The 18,229-nt window shown below is 36.7% G+C and overlaps 1 protein-coding gene across 16 annotated transcripts in view; it reads right to left on the reverse strand.

The window, feature by feature from the left end:
- The window catches only part of MLLT10 (MLLT10 histone lysine methyltransferase DOT1L cofactor), a 175,290-nt gene that overhangs the window by 106,406 nt on the left and 50,655 nt on the right, over positions 1–18,229 (reverse strand). The gene's annotated exons all lie outside the window — the stretch shown is intronic.

Here is an 18,229-nt window from a genome sequence, read left to right on the forward strand (position 1 = left end):
CACAGATGAAAACCATTTAAAAATCTCTGTAACTATTCTGGACATACACAAAATAGGGTAATTTTTTTCAAGAAAATCTAAATCCAAAAAAAGAACAGTGAAAGTCTATGGTTTTGGAGTCATGACCTAGTTCCATCATGACCTATCTCCCACTCCTTCCCCCAGTGAGAGAGGTTGCACTCTGACAGGATGGTCAAGAAGATGAGGGATCCTTCTTTCTAAACTCCTAATATGAGATTAAAGTTTTACCAGAGGGAGGACCAAGCTACCAATGCTTCTTGTCCTATTCAGGCTTGGCAGCTCACATGTACTGACTCCCAGTTTTACAAGTCAAGAATCCTGAAACCCTATTATCTTTGCCCCAACTTGCTGGGGTAGCAGAGGGTTCATGTTGGCAGAGAGAAACCAAAACAGGAAGGGGACTACCGTACTCTTCCTCCCTCCCAAAAGCCTGTCATTGAGCAAGGTTATCTCCTTGGGAGAAGAATACCATCTCTACACCCAGTTTCAAAGCAATAGTGTGAGAGGTTACTCAGTGAATGGGTCCTTAAGAACCAAAAAGTTCAGCAGTGCAGTCCAAGAGGACAGACTTTATTTATAAACAAACAAGATTTATAGTTCATGCATAAGGGCACTCTACAAAACAATAGAGAATTCCAAATCATATACATATTCCACAACATCACCCTGTACCCCATAAATGTATACAATAATATGTCAATCAAAAATAAAAGTATGGGCTAAGGACATAGCACAGTTGGTAGAGAGCTTGCCTCGCATGCACAAGGCCCTGGGTTCAATCCCCAGCACCACAAAAAAACAAACAAAAGTAAGAGTAAAATAGAGTACATGAACTCCACATGCAGTGTAATTACACAAAAAATTTAAATAAGTTCAAGGATGAGAGGACCCCACAATAGAGAAGTGGGACTAGTAGCTCCAAGATACAAGTAGAAATGAGCAAAAACAGCAGACCATAAGATTAACTGAAAGAACCAAGGAACTGGACAGAAAGGAAGAGCCCTCAAATCAAACTCATCCTCAGGAGTCTATAAAACTGTACACATAAACTATACTGCACCCATCAGAGAAAATGAAGGATTTGTAGCAGACTTAAAAGCATGTACCGCTATGGTGGCACACACCTGTAATCCCAGCAGTTCAGGAGGCTGAAGCAGGCCAAGTTCAAAGCCAGCCTCAACAAAAGCAAGGTGCTAAGCAACTCAGTGTGACCCTGTCTCTAAATAAAATATAAAACAGGGCTGCGGATATGACTCAGTGGTCAGGTGTCCCTAAATTCAATCTCCAGTACCCCATCCCGCTCAAAAAAGCATTTCCCAAGCCACATACAAGTCTACCAATCAATAATACTCAAGGGGTTCTAATATAACCTCTGTCCAAAACCTGGCTGAATAGTAAGTCACTCTGACACAGGGTCAACTTATAAAAAGACAAACTTAAAAGTAATACACATTTATCCCTGATAGTCTGGAAAAACTGCACATAATTCAATTCTGCTCCTTCTAAGGACTGACGGGGAGAAAACCTTCGATCTCTTTGAAAAAATAGTCTCTAAGATACATACAGATCCAACAGCTAAAGGTAAAAATCTAGCTGGTTAAGAAGACTTAAAGGGTACACACAGTAGCACTCACCTATAATCCCAGGCTAAGGCACACTAAATTCGAGGCCAACATGGGCAACTTGGCAAGACCCTCTCTCTAAATAAAATATAAAAAAAGGACTGGGGATGTACAACCAAGCCAACAGGTTTGTCACATGGACTGAAGATAGGACAAACCTACAAAATTAAATTTAAAAATAAGTGGGTATACATTTGAACAGGGCCATATGAGAGAAAATAAGATTTCAGAAAATGACCAAACACTAACCCACAAGGAGAAGAATCATTACCCAGAATGACTATAATATATTACCTAAAAATCTGTTTTCAACTAAAAACTATATGACATATAAAGAAATAGGAAAGTGTGACCCATACACAGGAGGAAAAAAAAAAAAAAAAAAAAGGCAACAGAAACTATCAATGAGGGTGCCCGAGTGTTAGAGAAACACAGCTGTCAACCAAATGGAACTTCGAAGTGAAGTGTACATTTTACTGAAAAGGTTCAAAAAAGATTTGTGCTGGTAAAAGAAAAAGTATCAACAAGCTTGAAAACAGAGGTTACGCAATCTAAGTATTTTTAAAATTATACTTCTAAAAAACAGCTTCAGAGCGGGAGTGGTGGCACACCTATAATCCACTACTTGAAAGGTAAATTAAAGTCTGAGGCCAGCCTGGGCAACTTAGTAAGACCCCCTGGCTCAAAATAAAAAATAAAAAGGACTGGGGATGTAGCTTAGTGATAAAGTGACCCAGGGTTCAATCCCCAGTAATGAAAAGGAAAAAAAGGGAAAAAAAAAAAAAAAAAAAAGAATAGTTTCAGAGAAATGTGGGATACCATTAAATACACCAACATAAAAATAACCAAGACAGGAAAAGGTAAACAGAACATGTATTTTAAGAAATAATGGCTAGGCCTGCAGTTGTAACTCAGTGGTAGAGCACTTGCCTAGCATGTGTGAGGCACTGGGTTCAATCCTCTGCATCACATAAAAATAAATAAATTTTAAAAAAAGGTATAAAAAAATTACAGCAACATTAAAAAAAGAAAGAACGGTTAGAGCCAGGTGTTGTGGCATACACCTATAATCCCAACAGTTTGAGAGGCTGTGATAAGAAGATTCCAAGTTCAAAGCCAGACTCAGCAACTTAGAGAGGCCCTAAGCAACTTGGAGAGACCCTGTCTCAAATAAAATATAAAAAAGGGCTGGGTTCAGTATATAAAAAAGCAAAATATAAAAAATTGCTCCTGGGTTCAATACCTGATGCCAAAAAAAAAAAAAAAGAGAGAGAGAGAGAGAGAGAGAAATAAATGGTAGAAACTGTCAAAATTAGGTTAAAATTAATAATCTATGCATCAAAAGAGCCCCAAAAATCTCAAAACAAAATATACACAAAAAGACATATTCAAAATAATTAAAGTCAAAAACAAAGAGGAAATCTTGAAAACAGCAAAAACATGACTTGTCACAATGAAGGAAAATAATAAAATTAATACCCAAAAGTCCCATCAGAAACAATCAAGTTTAGAAAAGAGAATAATATATTCAAAATACTTAAAGATTAAAAAAAACCCTCTCATTAACAATCCCATATCTAGCCAAGCCAACTTTCAAAAATAAGGACATTCTCAAACAAAATCTCGGGAATTACTAAAATTACTGCTATCTTCAGAGGGCACGCTTTAGATCCAAAGGTACAAACAGGTCTAAAAGATATACCATAAAAAAGATCAAGCACAAGACAGCTGAGTGCCTTATCACTCTATCACACAAAAGGAACTTTCAAATTAAAACACTATTAAAGAGTGTTTACCACAATAAAATGGCCAATGACCATTCCATCAGATAACATATAACAATTACAATCATATCTGCATCTTACAACAGAGTCCTAAGACACAGAAAGCACAGAGAGGGGAAATGATTTGATAATTCTTAAATTCTCACTAAATGGCTACTGGATCAAGAAAACTAATAGGGATTATTGAGAAAATGTTCCCAAATAACAAAACTTCATCTAGATAAAATGTCAAGTATGAGACATTTTGTTGCCTATACTGAGGCAAATTCATAGCCTAAAAGTTTTCACTTTTTAAAGAAAAAGAATTATACTTTGATATCATTTTAATATAAGAAACAATGTTATAGAATCATATCAAAATGATTCAGAGATTAAAATTCCAATTCTACTTACAGAGTAGAAAGCTAGAAGAGCATCACTCCAAACCTTGTAAGAAAAACTCATTTGAACTACAAAACTGCAGCTTTTCTTAAAACCTTAATGTGCAGCACAAGGCAACCAAGTACAGTTGTCCCTCAATATCTTCAGGGAACTGGTTACAGTACACCCCTCCCCCTGGAATGGATGCAGAAGTCCCCAATATAAAAAGTCATAGTATTTGCATATAACCTGTGCATCTTCCTATATAAGTCATCTCTACATTATTCATATCTAAAACACTGTAAATGCTAAGCAAAGTCATTATATAATATTATTTAGAAAACAATGGCAAAAAAAGAAGTGTGTACGTGATCCACAGTTGGCTAAATCTGTGGATGCAGAACCCACAAATATAGAGGACCAATTATACCTAGAAATCATATTTTCTCCCATTCTCCCCTATGAGCAATGAGACACTCATTACCCACCAATGCCTAGCATAGAATGGAAGACAGGAAACCATACAGGGATTAAGAACCAATAAGCTAAAATGTTAACAAAATTGCTAAATGTTAATTATAGAATAGCATGATAGTGTAGAATCATTGGTACCCACAGAGCAAAGGATTTCACATCTACCCACAGGATCTTTTCCAGATTTTCACAAGAAGCTCACAAGGAAGATCAGAGACAGGAAGAACAGGGTCTCCCTGCATGCCTCCCTGTGATGCAGGCATAAAGAAGGAATGGATGAGGCACCACTGAAATAAGCCATGAAATCCCACCACTTGCTTAGACACTTCTCTTCTTCAAAAGTCTTAAGCCTCTAGAATTGGCAGCAAACTGTTGTCTCTAAACCACAAATAAAAAACTCACCGTGGGAAAGGGACAGGCAAAGGAAAATCATCTTTTACCCTTAGGAAGGGATAGAAAAAAATTTCTGAGCCCAGGATCTATAACAATACTGTTAGAGGTCTTTTAGTGTTGGGGAAGAGGCTTCACTAGTCCCCTTCACAAGTCTCCACAGATAGAAAGCAAAGTCTGACATACAGATGAGGGGAAGAAACAGTGAAACCTAGCAAAGATAGGCCTACCAAAAAAGCCTAACAAAAGATAGACAAAAGGAGAGAAATCTCCAAGCACAAACTATCAAATAAACTAACAGCTTTGCACTAAAAGGAGGCAAAAGTATGTAAAAAGAACAGCACAAAGAAAAATCATTTCCTGTCATACAGGTGAACAGGTATATCTGAAAGCTAAAGTACACGGTGGGGGAAAATACACAACACTCCAGGCCCCAACCTAAGCACAGGGTATTAATTAGAGGAGAATGAAGCCTGTCATATACTGAAGGCGATCAGAATAAGCAAGCCCCAAATCAGCTCAAATCCAGACTAGGCTGACTTATCTTTCCTCCCCCCAAGACACACACATACACACACACTCAGCTAACAAAGGGGCATGCTACTTTGAGGAGTAAGTACTCAGTACTTTAGTCCAGATGGAAGCATAGCTACAGAGACCTGTGCCCATGAATTATTCTTGTTTTACAAGGGCAGACTGCCCACCCAGGACCAAGTATGGGGTAGAGACAGATCATCAGGCCACCAAGAACTATTTTCAGGTCTCAAAACTTAATTAAATTTGTTCTCCCATATTACAAACCAGCTTCAGACTAGTGGCCCCTTTTTATCCTTCCAATTTATCTATTTAAGAATGTCTATCCTACGCCTGTTGTTTTCTACATCTCAAGGTTCACAAATCTACCTTAGAGATGGACCAAAATCTTTGTCATATCTAATTTAGATGATTCAGAAGATGAAATTCGAGACTTTTTGAGTTTATTACATTTAGATAAGATTTAGGACTTAGGTAGATGCCAAAATGGATTACACTTTTGGGAAGTGTTGGGAAGAAATGAATATATTTTCCATGTTGGAAGAATGAATTTGGGGAGGGCCATAAGACAGACCATTATGAATTGTGACCCCTGAGAAAGATATGTAAAGTAGCTTGGATAGCAACCTTATTTGGAGAAAAGACACTGCAAATTTAAGCTGAAAGAAGGCCATAGCAGAATAAGGGCAAGCAGAACCTTAAAACCAGTGTGATTAATGAGAAGATGGCCAGCTGGGCACAGTGGTGCAAGTCATAATCCAAGCTACTCTAGAGAATGAAGCAAGAGGATCTCAAGTTCAAGACCACTTAGTGAGATCCTGTCTCAAAGAATAAAGAGTTGAAGACTGTACCTCAGTAGTAGAGTGCCCCTGGATTCAATACGCAGAGTGAAGATATCATATGGTGTGTTCTCTAGAAATGTGGGTCGTTGCAGTTCCAGACCATGTAATGCTTTGAGCTTTCAAAGAAAAATAAAACTGACCAATAATGGAGGTGGGAAAATCTGATAAACTGTGTGTATCCAACAATTTTGTAGTTGGAGAAACACTGCCAGCAGTAGCAGCCTGATCAAAACAAGAACATGTCATAGGTATACTCTGTTTCTAGTTTCTATCGGGGACCCTCATGGTTTTCTATTACCTGGTCATAGTGGACATCACTGTTGGGAAATGAAGCCTCAGGATCCCAATTTCAGATGCAAATGTATTCTTAATATTTGCTTTTAGATGCCTTGTTCTCTATCTGGCATCTCAGGCCATGCCATTACCCACCATAATCACAGACAGACACATACAAATAGACATATTCACATGTCTATAAAATAAAAACTTCATGTTTTCTTTCTTTTTTTGTGTGAGTTTTTTCTTTTTACTGATTTATAATAATCTTAAAAACCCCATCACACTCATAAACCACCACAGGTGAGGTAAGAGATGGAGAATGAATGCTACAGTATGTGGATATAGAGTGGGAAATCCAGGTATTCCCTAGGGGGTGGCGTGGGATGTATGGATAGGAGGCAGGGAGTGTGGATAGGAGGCCCTGGCTTGGACTCTTATTGCTGGTTGGGGGTTGGCTGGCAGAGGAGCAGGGGACTCAGGTTGAACTAGGAAACATCTCACACCAAAGGCAAGGGTAGTTAGTTGGGGATGGGGGAATCACAGTACATTTTCCATGCAGACTAAGGGTGGGGGTGAGAGCTTCAGAGACTTGCACCCCTACACAGGAAGAAATGGGTTTGAGGTTATTTGACTTAAAGCCCCCAAGTTGGTGTCTGGTCCAGTTTCCTACAATGGCTGCTCACCTTTTGGGGAAACGCATGGGGAAGGGGTTACAGCAAGAATATCTGATTTGGAAATCAAGTGAGATAAGGGGAAACAGCAGTGCTCTTTAAACTTGACTCAGAAAAGCAGGACTGGAAGTTGGCCCTGGGTGAGACAATGGCCAACACCTGGGGAGAAGGCATCCACCAGAAGCTGCAGGGGCTCCTGAGGACTCAGGTACAGAGGGGTACCAGTGTACACAGACAGTAGGAAAACAATCGGGAACAATAAATTAGGACTTCATGTTGCTATCATTTGGCATAACACAATCAGGCAGTTTTTTCCTTTTTTTTTTTTTTTTTTTTTCTTTTTAAATATAAAGCAACTTGCCAACACATAATTTAGAAACTGGTCTTTAGTCACATTGCTTCAGATCACTAGAGAATTCTGGCTAAGGAACAGTGGATAGTAAAAAGAACCCAAAATCTTAAATATCAGCTCACATTCCCCAGAGACAGGAGAAAAGGTAAGGGCTTGTTTTGTATTTTTTGTTGTTGTTGTTGTTGTTTTTAAAGCCCACTGTGCATCTTTAACAGAAGACGGGTGCAGAAATTAACAACAAAACAACAAATGCAGAAAAGCATTAAGTTTCTAGCCACTAATTGTCACTTGGGAATGAGATGTGTTGAGCATGGGGTGCTCTGAGAATGGACTGTGGTAGGAGGGACTGTTTCTAATATAAGCCCATCTACAGTGGTTAGAACCATGCTCATTAGGTTAAGGAAGAATTAAAATAGCTTAAGGCTTTGTGTTTGTTTTTTCTTTTCTCTCTTTTCTTCATTAAACTGAGGGGCTGCAAAGGAGGTGATTAGGAGGATGAATGTACCTGTGGGGCCACTCATACACAATGCTACTCATACAGAAACATGACATTTAAAACTTACACTACATTCATACAGAAATACACTACATTCATACAGAAACATGACATTTAAAACTTACAGTGTAGAACAATATTCTTAGCCAGTGTAGAGAGAACCAAATGCATTTTAAGGTTTTTTTTTTTCTTTTTTTTTCTTTTTTTTTTTTTGGTGTTTTTAATTTCAAACTCCAATGTGATCATCCCTTACCTACCTAATTCCTCTAGTAAGGTAGTTTTTTGTTTTGCTTTTCTGAGGTGGGGAAAGAAGGTAGGAAATAAGGACACAGTTAAGTTAGGAGAGAGGCAACAGGGACAAGGGGATCTTGGGTATGCCAGATGGCCACTGAATTTCTCCAGGTCCGGAAGCAAACTCAGGAAACAATATGTCAATACAAAGATTTTTCTCCATGTAGCAAGACTATGGCCAAATACCTTCAGGATGGCCTTGAGTCCAGTGAAACAAAGCCTTAAGTAAGAGTAAGGAGTGGGGAGGAGATGAAGACTGGGTCACTTTTGATTTGAGATCTTTGGGTGAGTAAGGATTGAGCTTCCAGAGCACTTGCAAAGTCTGGCTTCTTAGTCCTAAAGAGAGAGAAAGGCCTAGCTTAGGGGCCTAAGGCCCCTTCCCTTAGTCACACCTCAGTCCCAAGGGGAAACAAGCAGAGATTCAGGAAAAGATGGTAGGAGGTTGGTGGGAAATGGCCAAGGTGAAGACAGACTGATAGGCAGGGGGTGGAGACGATAAATCCTGGGGCTTGGGATACGTTGTTAACATGAAAATGAAAGTTGCTCAAAGGGGCATAAGAGGACCCCTTCTTCTAATTAGATCCTGTCAAGTTCCTTTCCTTAGATGTCTAAGAACGATCACACTGGAGCAGTGAAACTTAAAAGTAAGAATAAACCTAGAAGAGCATTGTATGATGTGTTGCTTAAGGAGGGCACCATGGCTCCCTATCTATATCCCGGGTGCTGAATATGAAGACATACAAATAGACATATTCACATGCTATAAAATAAAAACTTCATGTTTTCTTATTTTTAAAATACTACTTACATCAGTCAACCTAGCTCCCATACATAATCCCTTCATTTCTATACCCTCCCTAAACCTGCACATTCTATTGTCACCTTGCTATTTTCCTTGCTAGTAAATTAATAATTTTTTACTTATATTCTGTATTAATTTGTCTAAGAAAAAAATGGTGACAGAACAGAATGCCTAACCCAACAGTACAAAAGATGATTGTGATGACACCTCCATGCAGCAGGATGGGATGTAAGGTAGAGACCAAGTCTGCTGTAATGCGTTGTCAGTGGTGTTCCATGAGCTGTGAGAAAAACTGTCAACACATTCAAATGAGTGATCCTCACTGTTTTCTTCATCAAAAAAGAAGAGATCAAGGACCCATGTATATATTATGGCACAAAAGACATTGACTTATGACAATCTTCTACGTGTTTAACACTTCGGTTCTTAGGTTTTTAGTGTTACAGATGTAACCATTATGGTGACTGCACTTTTCTCCTTAAAAGTTAGCCACTGACAATGAACAAAGTCACTTTCGTCTTCCATGTGACTCTGAAAACTGAAGAAGTTGTAAGGTGAAAGCTTTATGTGTCTCACTTAGTGTGTACAGAAGACATTAGACTTTCGCCATCTGGGGAGAATGAGCCAGAACAAGAATTGCAGTTAACACCCTGTGTTGATTTCCTGGAACTTCAGTGATTGGCAATGCCAAATGTGATATAATTTTCTTAGTCCTACATACCTATTCTTTGCCTATGTGTACAGATTTCTTGTTTCACATAGAGAATGATATCTGCAGTATGAATGCAGAAAAATAACAACAATAATACAGCACATAGTGTATATTCCTATACGGCCAAGTTAACAAGAATTAACAAGAATTGAATTTTTAAAAAATTGAGTTTAATCACTGTCTGTCTGTCTCTCTCTCTCTCTCTCACCCATACACACCTATCTATAAAGTATAAGTGTGTATGGATGAATACCAAGTATTCTCCTGAAGTCACTAAAACTAAAAGGCAAAATAGAAAAGTACCTCTGGTACGGATGAGCAAAACTCAGCATCAAGTTTACTAATAGGTTTAAGAGACAAATGAACAAAAAAATAAATGCTACTCTGACACTCTCACAAGTAAACAAAGTACAGACTGAAGATATAGCTCGAGGTTAGAGAAACTGCCTAGTATACACGAGGCCCTGGGTTCCATCCCAGTAAAACACGCACACACACACTATAGATTATTTTTGAATTATCAAATTAGTAGTTAATACTACTATCATTATCATTTTAATAAATGATAATTCAGTATAGGCAATGGTGTAAAAATGACATTTTCATACATTATAAACAGTTGTATGAATCTGGGGGAAAATGATGCAATATTATGAGTACTTTAGGAATAAGACTATGACACAATAATTCTATTTCTAGCCAAAGAAAATAATCCAAAACACAGGGAGAAAAAAAGTTTTAGTGAAACAAGATTGTTGTCATGTTCTTATTTAATAAGTGAAAAACAGCTGGATGAAACCTCCATATTCAGTGATATGAGAATGGTTAAGCAAAATTAAGGCACAAACATTAGATGTAGGTTTTGGGGGGTTTTTTGGGGGTCGGGGGGGTGGACAGGAGAGTACCAGGGATTGAACTCAGGGGCACTTGACCACTGAGTCATATCCCCAGCCCTATTCTGTATTTTATTTTGAAACAGGGTCTCACTGAGTTGCTCAGTACCTTGCTTTTGCTAAGGTTGGCTTTGAACTTGCCATCCTCCTGCCTTAGCCTCCAGAGTCTCTGGAATTACAGGTGTGCGGCACCATATCCAGCTTAGATGAAATTTTACTCATTCAAAATTAAGCGAAGAACCAGGGATAACATCTGTATATTTGGCATAATTATAACTTTTTTCCTCTCCCAGATCTTACAGATCAAAAAGAGTTAGAATATACTAAAATATTACAAATGTTTTACATATTTGTAAAACATTTTTATGAAGTGTGTTTATTATCTGGTAGAATCTAAAATTTGGAAATCCTCATCATTATTGGAAAACAAGGGTTTGAGCCCATATCAAGGGTATTTTTATAATCCTCCAAAGATTTTTATTTATATGTTGGAATGTATATTATTCTGGGGAAAGCGTCCTCTTATTTTGCTAGACTCTTGAAGATTCAAAAAAAGGTTAAAAATTGGGCTGGGGTGTGGCTCAGTGGAAGAGCTCTTGCTTAGCACATGTGAGGCACTGGGTTCAATTCTCAGCACCACATATAAACAAATAAAATAAAGGTCCATTGCCAACTAAAAAAAATTTTTTTTTGGTAAGGTTAAGAATCACTAGCATGCCTTCAAAGTATGTTTCCCTGGCAACTTGATACACTTTGCTAAGTATTAAAATCAAACTCACACATATCACAATTTACTCAATTTTGTGCAAATTGATTCCAAACTTAAATAGAGTAAACTAATAATTTGTGCTCTTATTTAAATGTTCTAGTGTTATACAATGAAAAAATAGCTCAACACACAAATCTCTCTGGATCTGTTTCTCATGACATCAAATTACCTTAAACCATGTCTTTAAAGAGTTGTCAAATAATCCATTCGACAAATGGGCTAAGGAAATGAACAGACACTTCACAGAAGAAGATGTACAAGCAATCAACAAACATATGAAAAAATGTTCAACATCTCTAGTAATAAGAGAAATGCAAATCAAAACCACCCTAAGATTCCATCTCACCCCAATTCGAATGTGATTATCAAAAATACAAGCAACAACAGGTGTTGGCGAGGATGTGGGGAGAAAGGTACACTCATACATTGCTGGTGGGGTTGCAAATTAGTGCAGCCACTCTGGAAAGCAGTGTGGAGATTCCTTAGAAAACTTGGAATGGAACCACCATTTGACCCAGCTATCCCACTCCTTGGCCTATACCCAAAGGACTTAAAATCAGCATACTACAGAGATACAGCCACATCAATGTTCATAGCTGCTCAATTCACAATAGCCAGATTGTGGAACCAACCTAGATGCCCTTCAATTGATGAGTGGATAAAGAAACTGTGGTATATATATATAATGGAATATAACTCTGCCATAAAGAATGATAAAAGTATGGCATTTGCAGGTAAATGGATGAAATTGGAGAATATCATGCTAAGTGAGATAAGCCAATCTCAAAAAGCCAAAGGACGAATGATATCGCTAATAAGTGGATGATGACACATAAGGGGGGAGTGGGAGGGGTTAGTGTTAGGGTTAGGGTTAGTGTTAGGGTTAGGGAGGGGGGCAAGAATGGAGGAAGGAAAGACTGTATAGAGGGAAAAGAGGGGTGGGAGGGGTGGGGGGGAAGGGAAAAATGATAGAATGAATCAAACAACATTACCATATGTAAATTTATGATTATACAAATGGTATGCCTTTAACCCATGTACAAACAGACAAACAACATGTAGCCCATTTGTTTACAATAAAAAAAGTAAAAAAAAAAAAAAAAAAGAGTTGTGCCTCTCAAAAAATTCATGAATTAACAACCTTTTAGTTTATCGCAAATAAGAAATTCTCAGTAAGTATACAGAACACTAAATCATTTTACAACTAAAATCAAGCCAGTGTAGAGAAATGCACCCATAATCCCAACAATTTGGGATGCTAAGGAAGCAGGATCAAAAATTGCAGATCAGCCTAGCCAACTTAGTGAGACCCTGTCTCAAATAAAATAAAAAGGGCTGAGAGTACATACAGCTCAGTGGTAAAGTGCTTGCCTAGCATGTGTGGGGGGGACTTGGGTTCAATCCCAAGTATTGCCAAAAAAAAAAAAAAAAGAGAGAGAGAGAATCTGGTTTTTTAAAAAATGGTATAAAAAATGAATATTACATATAAAATGACATGTAGAAAATTTAATAGGGCTAAGGATATACCTCAGTGGTTGAGTCCTTGCCTAGCATAGGTAAGGCCCTGGGTTCAATGCCCAACACAACTAAATACACAGACCCAAAATTATCCCTCACTACCATCAAAAATGGATTGATAACTTCCAAAAACTCAAAAATTTATTTTTAACCCTTCCTATCATTTCAGAATTGCATGTCCCCTATTAGGCATATTAAATGTATATGAACAGAATATAACTAATTGTTTTGGGGTGTATAGTACTGGAGATTATTAAACTCAGGGCCTCACACATGTGTAGGCAAGCACCCTACCACTAAATTACATTTCCAAACCTTTTTATATTTTATCTTAAGATAGAATCTAGCTAAACTGCCCAGGTTCAATTTGAATTCGAGATTCTCCTGCCTCAGCATCCTGAGTAGCTGGGATCACAGGTGTGCACCACCACACCCAGCTACTATTAAGCTGAAATTTCTTCTTCTTTTGTTGTTGTTGTTGTTTTCATGAAACAGTCTATCTCAAATTGTCCAGGCTGGCCTCAGATATGTAATCTTACTGCTTCAGCCTCCCGAGTAGACAGGGACTACAGGAGTGCACCGCTGCACCTCGTTCATAAGGTAACATATTCTAACATTAACTATAACAAAACAAATTAACTACAACAAAAATCTTTATGTCTAAAAATACAAAGAACAATCACATGTAAGAAAACTATAATAGGGGCTGGGGATATGGCTCAGTTGGTAAGAGTGCTTGCCTACATGCACAAGGCCCTCGGTTCAATTCCCAGCACAGAAAGAAAAGAAAAGGAAAGGAAAGGAAAGGAAAGGGAAAGGAAAGGAAAGGGAAAGGGAAAGGGAAAGGGAAAGGGAAAGGGAAAGGGAAAGGGAAAGGGAAAGGGAAAGGGAAAGGGAAAGGGAAGAAAGAAAACTGAAAACTATAATAAAAGAAAAATTAAATCCATGTTTCTACAGCTTTTTTTATTTTTATTTATTTTTCCCCCTGTACTGGGAACTGAGCCCTGAGGCATTTTACCACTGAGTTGTCCCCAGCCCTTTTATTTTTTATTTTGAGACTGAGTTGCTTAGGGCCTTGCTAAGGTGCTAAGGCTGGCCTTAAACTTACAATCCTTCTGCCTTAGCCTCCCAAGTTGCTGGGATTATAGGAGTGCATCAACGTGCCCTGCTAAATTCATGTTTCTAAAGGAATGTTTCCTATTATAAAAAGATATTAATTGGGGCTGTGGCTCAGTGGTAGAGTGCTTTGGCACATGTGAGGCACTGGGTTCAAACCTCAGCATCACACAAATAAATAAAGGCATTGTATCCATCTACAACTAAAAATATATTAAAATATATAAAAATATATGTTAATCCCTAAAAAAAGTATTTCACTATAACCCTAGTAAAACTGAAATTGCATTTTTGTTAGTCCTAATGTTCATCTGGAAAAATAAATACATGACTATTTGTTCTACCAGATACCAAAATACATAAAGACATATTAATTTTACATAGTGTGGTTTCAGGACATGAATAGACACATTCATGGAACAGAGAAAAAAAGTACAGCAATATACCCAAGAATTTGGTAATAATTCAAATAGTATTTCAAATCACTATTAAAAAAAGATTGTTCAATAATAGTGTTAAAAAAGACAACTAACTGGGTGGGAAAGAAAAGGTTAGACACATCTCACCATATTCTAAAATTAATTCTAGACTCATAAAAAGATTTATATATAAATAATTCAGTCTTCCTTCCACCCTCCCTTTCTATTCTTTCTTGAATATTTGATTCTTAAGCATGAGGTGGAGCCAAAAAAGGAAAGTCTCCATGCAGCAGAGAAAGGAGCAGTCCAATACAAGTGTCACAGCCTGAACAGGTTTTGCTCCCACAAGAGAAGCAGGGGTAGAGGTAAGTGTGATGTTTGAGCGAGGTGAAGAGATCAACAACAGAAGGAAGAGAAGGCAGTGGAAGATGGAAGCTGACTGTGAAGTCACAAAAGAAAGGGCCAGGCACAGTGCCACACACCTGTGATCCCAGCACTGGGCAAGCTGAAGCAGGAGGATCAAGAGTTTAAAACCAACCTCAACAACTCAAGAGAGGCCTTTAAGCAACTTAGTGAGATCCTGTCTCAAAAAGCAGCAACAAACCAGAACAGGGTATGGAACCTGAAAATGAGATGACAATGGCACCTGTATCAGGCAGTAGCAGCAACAGAATATTTATTAATACAGGAGAGCCTGGTCAAATAAATTATTGAGGATAATGACAGACAAGTTTCTGAGATGAGTCTAATATGAAAAAAAAAATTAATATGAACCCTGTGCTGCTGAATTAGATTTAGGTAAATCACTATAAGTTCATGGATCTTATTATCTAGAAATGGATATAAAGACACAGATGTGTATGTATATATCCATATACTACATCAGAATTATCCCTATGACCTCACACTTTTCAGCATATATAAATACAGAAACAATATAGATGTTGATTGTGTCAAGTTGTATCTCTGTATGTATATACAGGCATATACTTCCTAATTATACCAAATAAGAGGGCCTAAGACTACCAATATCCCAAGAACAATAAGCACACCTAATGCCCACTTCAGTTTCTAAATATCATTCTCGCCTAAAAGGAAAAAAAAAAAAAAAGCCCCTTGGAGAAATAGTAATTCCAGAGCTAGAACAGGAATGATACAGTTGTGCCTGGAATATATGGTATCAGAAGGGAATGCTCACAGAATGATAGGACATGTCAAAGGATAGAAGTCAGCTTAAAGAGGTCCCACTGGTCAAATTTGGGATAATATGAACATCAACATAAAAGACAGCAATGGAATATAAGCCATTAAAATAAAATATTAATACATATGTCTATACTTATAATCAGTAAGAACATTTTTTTCTTATTATGGAATGCTAACTGATGAATGTAAACGAAATTACAGAATTAGAAACCACCACTTATTATCAATCACCAGCATAAATTAAGCCAAGAAATATCAAGTATGCTAAAATTGGTGAAAAAAATGCAGAAAGCACAGGAACAAGATATTTAACATACAAATTACTTCCCCACAAAATGTTTATTGATTATAAAGGGTTTTAGATCAACCTAATAGTGAAGAAAACTGACAGATTCCACTTCAACCAAGTGATCAAAGTAACAGCACCAGTAATGGGAAAAACTGACATCATGTACCAACCAATAGGATGCAACAGGAACACAGAATCACTTCTGTAATATTCTTGTCAAAAACATACAATCTTTATTTAATCATGAGGAAACATCAGACAAATCCAAACAGGGACATTTTACAAAATTTATGAACTGTAACATTCAAAAGTATCAAAGTTATGAAAGTCATGGAAAGATAAGTTACTATTTGAGAGTAAAGGACACCAAAGAAACAAAATGTAAATTGCAATCTTTTTGCTTTTTCTGAGGAAACCAAGGAAAGGTGAATGAGGCCAATATCAGATAGTAGTAATGAATCTCTTAATTTCCTGATCTTGATGGTTATATTGCAGTTATGTAGAAAAATGCTCTTGGGCTGGAGTTGTGGCTCAGTGGTAGAGTGCTTGCCTGGCTTGTGAGAGGCCCTGGATTAGATCCTCAGCATTGCATATAAATAAATTAAATAAAAGATCTATTGATCACTAAAAGAAAAAAAAAAAAAAAAGAATGCTCTATTTTTTTGTTGTTCTTATGGTACTGGCAGGATTGAACTAAGGCCTGGCACCTCCTAGGCAGGTGCTTTACCACTGAGCCACATTCCCAGCCATTGGAATGAATGCCCTTCTTTATAAAAAATGCATACTACAGTATTTGGGGGTGAAAAGATATTATATTGGTAAATTACTCTCAAATGCCTTAAGGGGGAACAGTTTGTACTATTCCTGTAACGTGCATAAAAGCTTGAAATTATTTCAAAATTCAAAGGAAAAACAAGTATTTTTTAAATGATCTTAGAAAATACTAAATAAAAAATTTTATGTACTAGTGTGGGGAAATCTTTCATTAAAGACAAACAGAATAGTTGAATAAATTACATGTTTTAAATTTCTATACTAGAAAAACATAACTGCTAGATTAGCAAGTGTAAAAACCACAGACATAATGCAAGTTAAAAAAATACTATCACCCACCATTATGTACAACTGTAATGCACCAATAAAATGAAAAATGGGAGAAAAAAAATGTTAGGATAGCAGAGGGGTTGCATAGTTCAGTGAGAGCATGCTTGTCTAGCATGCTTGAGGCCGTGGATTTGACCCTTGGTACTGCAATTAAAAAAAAAAAATAATTGAAGGCACTGTTAAATCTTGGACAAAAAGATGTATACAGCAGATACATAAGACAAAAGAATGTTATTTCTAACATGAAACACTTTGAGGGAGGTTACAATATTAAAATGAACAAATAAATACACAATAATTAACCACGACAAACCTCTAAAAAGAACTTAAAATCTTTACCACCATTCTTCACTAAAGGAACAGCATTTTTAATGGTTATATATAATGTACTTAACATGATATGGGATTATGAGCAATTTTATAGAAAACCAGTTTCCAGTTGCATTTTAGAGGACAAATTGTTCATACCTTTTTCACACGAATTCAAATTGTATAAACTACACACCAGACACCAAACTGGCCCTTCCATAATGAAGGTTACTTAAACTAGAGTTTGTTGAATCTTACTGTTCTCTGCATTATAGACTATCCACTAAAAATACAGTAAAAATATTTATTGACACAAAAAGATGTTTAGGATTAGTATGTTTCGAAAGCAAATAAAATGAGCAATATGATCCAAATGTTTTATAAGTATATTTAACATATGCAAAGATACACAGAAAAAATCTAAAAGAATATGAAGATTTTTTTATCTTTTTACTTCTCTGAACTTTCAAATTTTTTAAATAAGTATTAATCACATAATAAAAATATTTTTTAATATTAATTCAAATGTAATAAAACCTTGATGCTTGGAAAAGCTTAAAATACCAGTAATTTTTAAAGGACAAATCCGTAAGGATTAAAATGTCCTATAAACACTAAAATAACAAATACCAGGCTGGGGTTGTGGCTCAGTGTTAGAGCACTCACCTAGCATGCATGAGGCCCTGAATTTGAGCCTCAGCACCACATAAAAATAAAATAAAGGTATCGTGTCCACCTACAACTAGAAAAACAAAAATATTAAAAAAAAAAAAAATACCTATGTTAGACTTTTTAGACCTTTTGGTAACAGGTTTTATTTATTTGTATTATACTCCGGTAGTATTGGTAACATTTTTATAACAAGTTTAGGACAGTAATTTTATATTTTACCAAATCTCTATAGAATTTGAAGAATATCTTTAAGTTTAAAAATTAAAAATTTTTTTCATCTAGTTTTACAACAAAAAAATTATAA

The sequence above is a fragment of the Sciurus vulgaris genome, assembly GCF_902686455.1.
Source record: "Sciurus vulgaris genome assembly, chromosome: 12".
Taxonomy (NCBI): Eukaryota; Metazoa; Chordata; class Mammalia; order Rodentia; family Sciuridae; genus Sciurus; species Sciurus vulgaris.